Source organism: Perna viridis, chromosome 12 (genome assembly GCF_037379345.1).
Source record: "Perna viridis isolate PV_CMFRI_1.1 ecotype Kerala chromosome 12, ASM3737934v1, whole genome shotgun sequence".
Taxonomy (NCBI): Eukaryota; Metazoa; Mollusca; class Bivalvia; order Mytilida; family Mytilidae; genus Perna; species Perna viridis.
Window position 1 is genome coordinate 15,271,142 of NC_142456.1, and position 10,000 is coordinate 15,281,141.

Genomic DNA, 10,000 nt, shown 5'->3' on the forward strand with positions numbered 1-10,000 from the left:
CGTACGTCTGCACTGTTATCTATTGGTCTCGTCCGTCTGTGAATAAAGAAAAGCTGCACAAAATATAAAAGATGTGCCAGTTTAATTTTTTTACTTCTTTTTTTCTTTTTCTTTTTTTTTTCTTTTTTTTTTTTTTTTTTTTTTTTGGGGGGGGGGGGGTAGCAAATCTAAAATAATAAATAAATAAAATAGTAATAAAAAAAGTAATAATAAAAAAAATAAAATAAAAAAAAATAAAAATAATAATTCTCATTTACAGGTCGGTCGGGTCCCTGTTTTTATTAGTATTATTTTTTATTTGTTTTGGCCTATTATTATTTTATTTTATTTTTTTTTTTTTTTTTTGCTGTCCCTCCTCGGGAGAATTATTTTTTTACCCTATGTATCTGTCGTGTCCGCTGTGTGTACTGTGTAGCAGTTTAAAGGGAAAACTGGTCTTCTATTTAATTTAATTCTCTCCCGAAAGGGAGAGTGGGCCGATCCTGGAGGTACTGCAATACCAGGCCAACCCGTGGCAAGAGTGGTGCAAGCACTCAACATCTCACCTAGGTGCAAAAATCAGTTTAATATCGAAGTACCCACATAGGGCACGTATCAGATATTAAGCTGATAAGAACAGATACTACACTTTGATCTTAGCCAAAAGGCCGAGAAGCGATGCCGAGTTACAGAAAGTTCTCGTAGATGTTCATTGGAAACTTCTCTCTTGAAGAGGTTTTTTTCTCTCAATTTCTGTGCAAAATTTCCAACCGTTTTCCCTTCAAACCTGTACTTAGCGGCACTGGACTGTCTGGTGTCATTTATGCTTCATTGTCGATTTCGTCGAAAGTCGGTAAGTCTGCTGAAATTTGTAAAAGGGAAAGTTTTGCTATCACACATATAGGCAATGCTAGAAAAGGAGAGACAACGTTTGACATACGTATTCGACATTGCATTTAAATCAAGGTGTCGCTATAACGTACTGTAATCGTCGATTTTTCTGTCACTCGGCTATTTAAATATGACGGAAGAAAAAGTGTACGAGCATGGAGGCAATCTCGGCGGCTCTGTCGAAAACCGTCCGTAAAGGTCCTCGTTTGCATGCAGTGTCCAGCTCTGACCAGGGTGCCGGGTTCTGTGATTTTTTTTTCCTGCTGTTTCAATGCATTTCGCATCCAAGAAAAAACAAAACATATCAAAAACATATTCCGACCTCGCAATTAGCAATTACAATTCAAGTTAAGTTAAGTTACATTTAATATGATACTTTCAAATTTTTTCAAGCCCCCGACCGGGACTCGAACCCAACACCTCCGGCATGCTGGCTCAGCGTCTTTACCGCTGGGCTACGGATGCTAGATGAAGAATGTGCCTTAAAACTTCGTGTCAATCCTGCGTCTCAATTTTTGTCAAAAGAAAAAAAAACAAAACAAAACAAAGGCGTTCAAAGGGAAATAACTGGAATAATAGGAAACGCTTACAGTGTCACCATTACATATTGATTTCAGACAATATTCATAAGAAAGTCGTGTCACACAATAAAGAAAATCGTGCTCCACGTGCAAAACGTGTTTAGCATGTCACGGACGGCCTAGGTCTCGATCCTCACAAAATTACCGGCCTAATATCAGGGGAAATGGCATGAGCTTTGTTTACTTACATTTCTAGCAGCGGGCGACGTCCCATGTGTACTCTCGTCGATAGGGGAAATTGCGAAACAATAAGTAAGGGGACATAACGTCGTCTTGCACTTCCGTACGTCTGCACTGTTATCTATTGGTCTCGTCCGTCTGTGAATAAAGAAAAGCTGCACAAAATATAAAAGATGTGCCAGTTTAATTTTTTTACTTCTTTTTTTCTTTTTCTTTTTTTTTTCTTTTTTTTTTTTTTTTTTTTTTTTGGGGGGGGGGGGGGTGCGCTTGTTTAATAATAAATAAATAAAATAGTAATAAAAAAAGTAATAATAAAAAAAATAAAATAAAAAAAAATAAAAATAATAATTCTCATTTACAGGTCGGTCGGGTCCCTGTTTTTATTAGTATTATTTTTTATTTGTTTTGGCCTATTATTATTTTATTTTATTTTTTTTTTTTTTTTTTGCTGTCCCTCCTCGGGAGAATTATTTTTTTACCCTATGTATCTGTCGTGTCCGCTGTGTGTACTGTGTAGCAGTTTAAAGGGAAAACTGGTCTTCTATTTAATTTAATTCTCTCCCGAAAGGGAGAGTGGGCCGATCCTGGAGGTACTGCAATACCAGGCCAACCCGTGGCAAGAGTGGTGCAAGCACTCAACATCTCACCTAGGTGCAAAAATCAGTTTAATATCGAAGTACCCACATAGGGCACGTATCAGATATTAAGCTGATAAGAACAGATACTACACTTTGATCTTAGCCAAAAGGCCGAGAAGCGATGCCGAGTTACAGAAAGTTCTCGTAGATGTTCATTGGAAACTTCTCTCTTGAAGAGGTTTTTTTCTCTCAATTTCTGTGCAAAATTTCCAACCGTTTTCCCTTCAAACCTGTACTTAGCGGCACTGGACTGTCTGGTGTCATTTATGCTTCATTGTCGATTTCGTCGAAAGTCGGTAAGTCTGCTGAAATTTGTAAAAGGGAAAGTTTTGCTATCACACATATAGGCAATGCTAGAAAAGGAGAGACAACGTTTGACATACGTATTCGACATTGCATTTAAATCAAGGTGTCGCTATAACGTACTGTAATCGTCGATTTTTCTGTCACTCGGCTATTTAAATATGACGGAAGAAAAAGTGTACGAGCATGGAGGCAATCTCGGCGGCTCTGTCGAAAACCGTCCGTAAAGGTCCTCGTTTGCATGCAGTGTCCAGCTCTGACCAGGGTGCCGGGTTCTGTGATTTTTTTTTCCTGCTGTTTCAATGCATTTCGCATCCAAGAAAAAACAAAACATATCAAAAACATATTCCGACCTCGCAATTAGCAATTACAATTCAAGTTAAGTTAAGTTACATTTAATATGATACTTTCAAATTTTTTCAAGCCCCCGACCGGGACTCGAACCCAACACCTCCGGCATGCTGGCTCAGCGTCTTTACCGCTGGGCTACGGATGCTAGATGAAGAATGTGCCTTAAAACTTCGTGTCAATCCTGCGTCTCAATTTTTGTCAAAAGAAAAAAAAACAAAACAAAACAAAGGCGTTCAAAGGGAAATAACTGGAATAATAGGAAACGCTTACAGTGTCACCATTACATATTGATTTCAGACAATATTCATAAGAAAGTCGTGTCACACAATAAAGAAAATCGTGCTCCACGTGCAAAACGTGTTTAGCATGTCACGGACGGCCTAGGTCTCGATCCTCACAAAATTACCGGCCTAATATCAGGGGAAATGGCATGAGCTTTGTTTACTTACATTTCTAGCAGCGGGCGACGTCCCATGTGTACTCTCGTCGATAGGGGAAATTGCGAAACAATAAGTAAGGGGACATAACGTCGTCTTGCACTTCCGTACGTCTGCACTGTTATCTATTGGTCTCGTCCGTCTGTGAATAAAGAAAAGCTGCACAAAATATAAAAGATGTGCCAGTTTAATTTTTTTACTTCTTTTTTTCTTTTTCTTTTTTTTTTCTTTTTTTTTTTTTTTTTTTTTTTTGGGGGGGGGGGGGTAGCAAATCTAAAATAATAAATAAATAAAATAGTAATAAAAAAAGTAATAATAAAAAAAATAAAATAAAAAAAAATAAAAATAATAATTCTCATTTACAGGTCGGTCGGGTCCCTGTTTTTATTAGTATTATTTTTTATTTGTTTTGGCCTATTATTATTTTATTTTATTTTTTTTTTTTTTTTTTGCTGTCCCTCCTCGGGAGAATTATTTTTTTACCCTATGTATCTGTCGTGTCCGCTGTGTGTACTGTGTAGCAGTTTAAAGGGAAAACTGGTCTTCTATTTAATTTAATTCTCTCCCGAAAGGGAGAGTGGGCCGATCCTGGAGGTACTGCAATACCAGGCCAACCCGTGGCAAGAGTGGTGCAAGCACTCAACATCTCACCTAGGTGCAAAAATCAGTTTAATATCGAAGTACCCACATAGGGCACGTATCAGATATTAAGCTGATAAGAACAGATACTACACTTTGATCTTAGCCAAAAGGCCGAGAAGCGATGCCGAGTTACAGAAAGTTCTCGTAGATGTTCATTGGAAACTTCTCTCTTGAAGAGGTTTTTTTCTCTCAATTTCTGTGCAAAATTTCCAACCGTTTTCCCTTCAAACCTGTACTTAGCGGCACTGGACTGTCTGGTGTCATTTATGCTTCATTGTCGATTTCGTCGAAAGTCGGTAAGTCTGCTGAAATTTGTAAAAGGGAAAGTTTTGCTATCACACATATAGGCAATGCTAGAAAAGGAGAGACAACGTTTGACATACGTATTCGACAGTGCAATTAACAGAATAAATCTGTCAAACACCAATAATCACAAAATTTCTCCGTAGAGAATCTCTCAAAATCAGCCAAAATACGTAAACGTAACTGCTGTAGGAAAAACATATATGTATCATTAGGAAGTACATGCTTCCTATCAAACTTTTTAACATTTCTCTGTAACCACACAGATTTACAATATAAACTAATTAAAAGTAACACAATGCTCTTAAACTTATTTGATGGACAATGAATGTCCCTAAACAATATATGTTTAAACTCTAACAGAATACTGCCATGAGACACAGCAAGTATCCAGTTTTTCAATAATAATAATAACTGTGAAATATGACCACACTCAAAGAACAAATGTCTTAAAGTTTCAGGTCTCCGTGCACAAAAAGTACAAGTATTAAACTTATAAATATTGTAATTAAACATCAAACTATTCGTAGGTAAAATACCATGAACAATTCTAAATATAACATCTCTAGAAAATCTGTCTATAAACTTATCAAAAACATTTTTAAACACTTGTTTAAAATTAATCTCTGGATTATGAACAACAATCCTAGGTTTATAATCTTTACAATCTAACAACTCATTGTATATACTTCTTGTAGTTATTCCCCTTAAATTCACGTCAGTACAGTTAACCTTGAACTCATTCAAAACCTTAAGACAACATAAATAAAAAACAGGTATATACTCACTATGCGGTATATTTAAAGAACCAAATGTATAATTATAGAATCGAAGATTAAATCCAATCCAATAAATGGACAGGTGAACATATTTTACCTTTCTACACTCGATAATATCACTAATATGTTTCAAGCGCAAGGCTTTTAACTTATATTCTATATCAATGACATTTAAACCGCCTTTAGATTTATCTAAATACATCGTATTTCTACTCAAAGGCTCAGCCTTACTATTCCATATAAAGCTAAAAATACATTTCTGAAATTTCTTAATATAAAACTTCGACATGTGCATAACACTGCCAATATACCATAGCTTTGAACAAGCAAATAAGTTACAAATGATAACTTTCTCAACAAGAGATAGCTTTCTACGCTTCCAACTATTCAAAACTTTTTCAAATTTAATATAAACAGGATTCCACAAATCATCCTGTGTTAACTTATTACCAATCTTAATTCCAACTATCTTTAAAACATCAACAAAATCAATACCAAAACGATGGTTTTCTTTTCTATTTTTCCAAGCCCCTAAAAATAAACCTTTAGTTTTCTGTAAGTTCAACTTACTACCACTACCTCTACCAAATAAATCAATCCAATACAAAAACTTACTTATACTTTTATCTGTAGTTAAAATACCAGTACTATCATCAGCAAAAGCTGAGATTTTACATTGTTCCGAAGAACCTGGAAGCTGAATACCTTTAATATCAATATCAAGAATAACTTTTCTAATAAACGGTTCTAAACATAGAACATACAATAACGGTGACAAACTACACCCTTGTTTTACAGATCGAGTAATTTTAACAGGTTGGGAAATAAAATTATTCACCAATACACAAGAAGACAAATCATTATATAATATCTTGATCCATTTAATAATATTTGGACCAAAGTTAAACTTTTCCAATACACTAAACAAAAAGTCATGATTAACTCGATCAAAAGCTTTCTCTTGATCTAAAGAAATAAAAGCGCATGGTAAATTTTTCTGATTCACATAATCGACAATATTACGGTGCAAATGACAATTATCTAAAATAGACCTCCCCCTAATAGCACAAGTTTGGTCTATACCAATAATACTATCCACAACCTTAGACATTCTATTACAAATAAGCTTACTTAAAATTTTCACATCAATATTCATTAGACTAATTGGTCTATAACACTTCATATCATAATGCTTACTAGTATCTTTACATATTAAAGAAATATAACTCACTTTCTGAGAATCAGACATAGTGTTCTCAGTAAATATTAAATTGTATAATTCTAATAATAACGGGCCAAAAATATCTATAAATGTCAAGTAAAACTCCTTTGTCAACCCATCAGGACCGGGCGACTTATTATTATCCATACCTTTAAGTGACACAATTATTTCATCTAATTCTAAAGGTACATCACATATATTTTTATCATCATTACTTAATACAGGTAAATCATCAATAAAGAAATCTTTTACATCATTATCTATAGGTTCAGTCGTAAACAAATTGGCATAAAAACCTTCAAACTGCTTCAAAATATCCTCACTTTTAGTATAAGAAAAATCATTATCTTTAATAACAGAAATAGTCTTCTTTTTGCCATTTAAAACTTCTTTCTCAAAAAAAATATTTACTACAGGATTCTGAACTATCTAACAGTTTGGCTTTACTTCTAATTTGACTACCTTTATAACTCTCTATATAATACAATCTTATTTCGTCTTTTAAACCTTTAATTTGTTCACAATAATTATTTGGATACTTAGATTCTAAATTACATAAATTAAAATATCTACGCTCTAAAGCTCTAATAACACTATATTTCACTTTATTTTTCTTTTTACAATAATCAACACAAAATTCTTTAATGTTAACTTTAAAATGATCCCATATATTCACATCATCTATAATTAAACCGTCAATGAACTCTAAAAACCATGTCCGAAAACTAGTACAAAACGCTTTATCACTCAGGACACTATTATTGAGTTTCCAATACCCATGACCTTTCTTGACCTCATTATTATTAACAATCGTCAAGAGTACACAATCATGATCAGAAAATGAAAAAGGTAAATTTTCACAATGTTTAATAAAGGGTTTTAAATCCCTCGATAAATAAATACGATCTAAACGACAAGAAATATCAGAACTTCTCCAAGTTACATTAGTACGGTTAGGATTTAAAGTTCTATACAAATCAATTAGGTCAAAATCACGTATAATACAACTTAATTCAACGTTACCTATAGAGCCTCGCTCTGGATTACCACCTATCTTATCTAACTTATTATCTATGATACAGTTAAAGTCACCAGAGAAGATTTTAACATTTTGCGTTAATATAAAGGGATAAATATAATCAAAAAAGTCTTTACGCTCGCACCCATCATTCGGAGCATATACATTAAAAAGTCTATAAGAAATACCATCAATCTTCACATCAATGAATTGAAATCTACCGTCTAAATCTCTATGATATTTAACAATAACAAAATTAATAGAATGTGAAATAAAAATAGCAGTACCTCTACTTCTATTAGAACCGAAGTTCCAAAAGCATCTGTAGAAGTCAAAATAATTATCTAGAGATTTACTAATATCTGAATTCGAAACATGCGTTTCTTGTAAAAAAAGAATATCAATACAATTATGCATACAAAAATCACGTAAAGCATACTGACATTTGATATCTAACATGCCATTAATATTCAAAGTGGCAACTTTGATTATATTTTCTTTTTCAGCCATCATAATAGACAAAGAAAAAGATATAAATTATTAGAAGACTTAATTAAAGGTAAGTCGCTAATTACAGGTAAGATTTTACAGGTAAGATAAATCAAGGTAAATTTATCGGAAAAATTTAAATGCCTAGATAATGGAAGTTTGGCAATGACAATTCCATAAAGAACAATGCATATGCAAACAAACAATAGAATAAAATACCTTAGTAGTAAAGGTGTAAAGAACAAATTACAATCAATTATACAAATGCACAAAGCTTTAAGTATAATGACAAAATAAGTAGGTAGAGTGAGTAGATTTTGGTAATAGAATTTGAACAATAGAAAACAATAGAAATAAACTCCAAAGCGAGTATTTAAAGGTCTAAATCTGGAATGAACATAAATGAGTAGAAAATCATTAATAAGATAGAGAAAAATATACTTTAGAAAACCTTTATAAATGGAAAAAATATAAAAGGAAATCGAGAAAAAACACATACAAATACGCCATACGGCTAAAAAATCCGTGGACAGAAGGGCAGTAGTATCCGGGGCCACAAAAACGCCATCATAGTCCGTTAAGTAATCCATATTTAAGACAAAATACACAAAAACAAAATAAAAGTTATAAAACAGTAGGTGATTCATCCAGGAACATACCAATACGGGAGTCTTTGACATCTAGATCTTCCTCTGTTGTCAAACTTCCTTTCCTCTTTCGACCATGCTTTACTGTCTTCCACACCTCATCGGAAATTGGGGAGGAGGAACTCTCTTGCCGCACTTGGCCTGCAAGAGAGTCTGTAATCTGGACTATTTCCATAGTCGGACTCTGCCGCACTTGGCCTGCAGAGCCGACCCCATCTAAATCGCTCTGCCGCACTTGGCCTGCAGAGGATTCTGCCCCCTCCTGCCGCACTTGGCCTGCAGGAGGGTCCACTCTAGAGGCTGCGTCAGCATAAGTTTTAACAGTTGTAGTCTTCTCCTTCTTAGGGCACTTGGCTCTACTATGTCCAACTTCATTGCATCGTAGACACAAACTAGGTCTCCCTACAACGGTAAACAAGACCTTTTTCCCATTAATACTTTCAGTATATGGAACAGTTGCTACCAAATGTTCAGTTGACACAATTTCAACATTTATAACGCCAGTTTGTATGGATAGTCCACTCTCTAACAGCTGAGAGTCATATTCGAATTTTCGAATGGTCCCGAAACGTTCGAGATATGATTCGACTGGATCAGATGCATAATGCATCGGATACCAGTGAACTCGCATTCTAATAATCCTACGGTCTAGCCGATCAAAAATAAATTCGGCACCTCCACGGTTATCTTTCCTTCCCTCACTGGTACAAAAAACATCTACCAAATCATGTGAGGAAAACGTCACATACCAGTCTCTGGACGAATCCGAGCACTTGTACACGGCGACAACTGACTCTAAAATGCTCAACTCCTCAAAATTTTCTTTAAGGATTTTTATTAAACCGTCACGGTTAGAAATATTCACATTATTAACTTTAACTTTAAGAGTACGCCTCGCAATATCGGGTCGTAAAGCCATGACTTTTACACATAAATATTACATTCAAACAAATGAAAAATTATGTGAAAAGCTCGCTACTTTGACTATAATGCATAGATCATAGCCAAAAGGCCGAGAAGCGATGCCGAGTTACAGAAAGTTCTCGTAGATGTTCATTGGAAACTTCTCTCTTGAAGAGGTTTTTTTCTCTCAATTTCTGTGCAAAATTTCCAACCGTTTTCCCTTCAAACCTGTACTTAGCGGCACTGGACTGTCTGGTGTCATTTATGCTTCATTGTCGATTTCGTCGAAAGTCGGTAAGTCTGCTGAAATTTGTAAAAGGGAAAGTTTTGCTATCACACATATAGGCAATGCTAGAAAAGGAGAGACAACGTTTGACATACGTATTCGACATTGCATTTAAATCAAGGTGTCGCTATAACGTACTGTAATCGTCGATTTTTCTGTCACTCGGCTATTTAAATATGACGGAAGAAAAAGTGTACGAGCATGGAGGCAATCTCGGCGGCTCTGTCGAAAACCGTCCGTAAAGGTCCTCGTTTGCATGCAGTGTCCAGCTCTGACCAGGGTGCCGGGTTCTGTGATTTTTTTTTCCTGCTGTTTCAATGCATTTCGCATCCAAGAAAAAACAAAACATAT

The 10,000-nt window shown here is 34.8% G+C and overlaps 3 non-coding genes across 3 annotated transcripts; all 3 read right to left on the bottom strand.

Annotated features, from left to right (window-relative positions):
- Positions 1-466: 466 nt before the first annotated feature.
- On the bottom strand, positions 467-659 carry LOC148601403 (U2 spliceosomal RNA). The gene has a single exon (XR_015917502.1). It is a non-coding gene; the product is annotated as a U2 spliceosomal RNA (small nuclear RNA).
- A 1,540-nt stretch (positions 660-2,199) lies between these two features.
- LOC148601404 (U2 spliceosomal RNA) lies at positions 2,200-2,392 on the bottom strand. The gene has a single exon (XR_015917503.1). It is a non-coding gene; the product is annotated as a U2 spliceosomal RNA (small nuclear RNA).
- Positions 2,393-3,932: 1,540 nt separating this feature from the next.
- On the bottom strand, positions 3,933-4,125 carry LOC148601405 (U2 spliceosomal RNA). The gene has a single exon (XR_015917504.1). It is a non-coding gene; the product is annotated as a U2 spliceosomal RNA (small nuclear RNA).
- Positions 4,126-10,000: the final 5,875 nt, after the last annotated feature.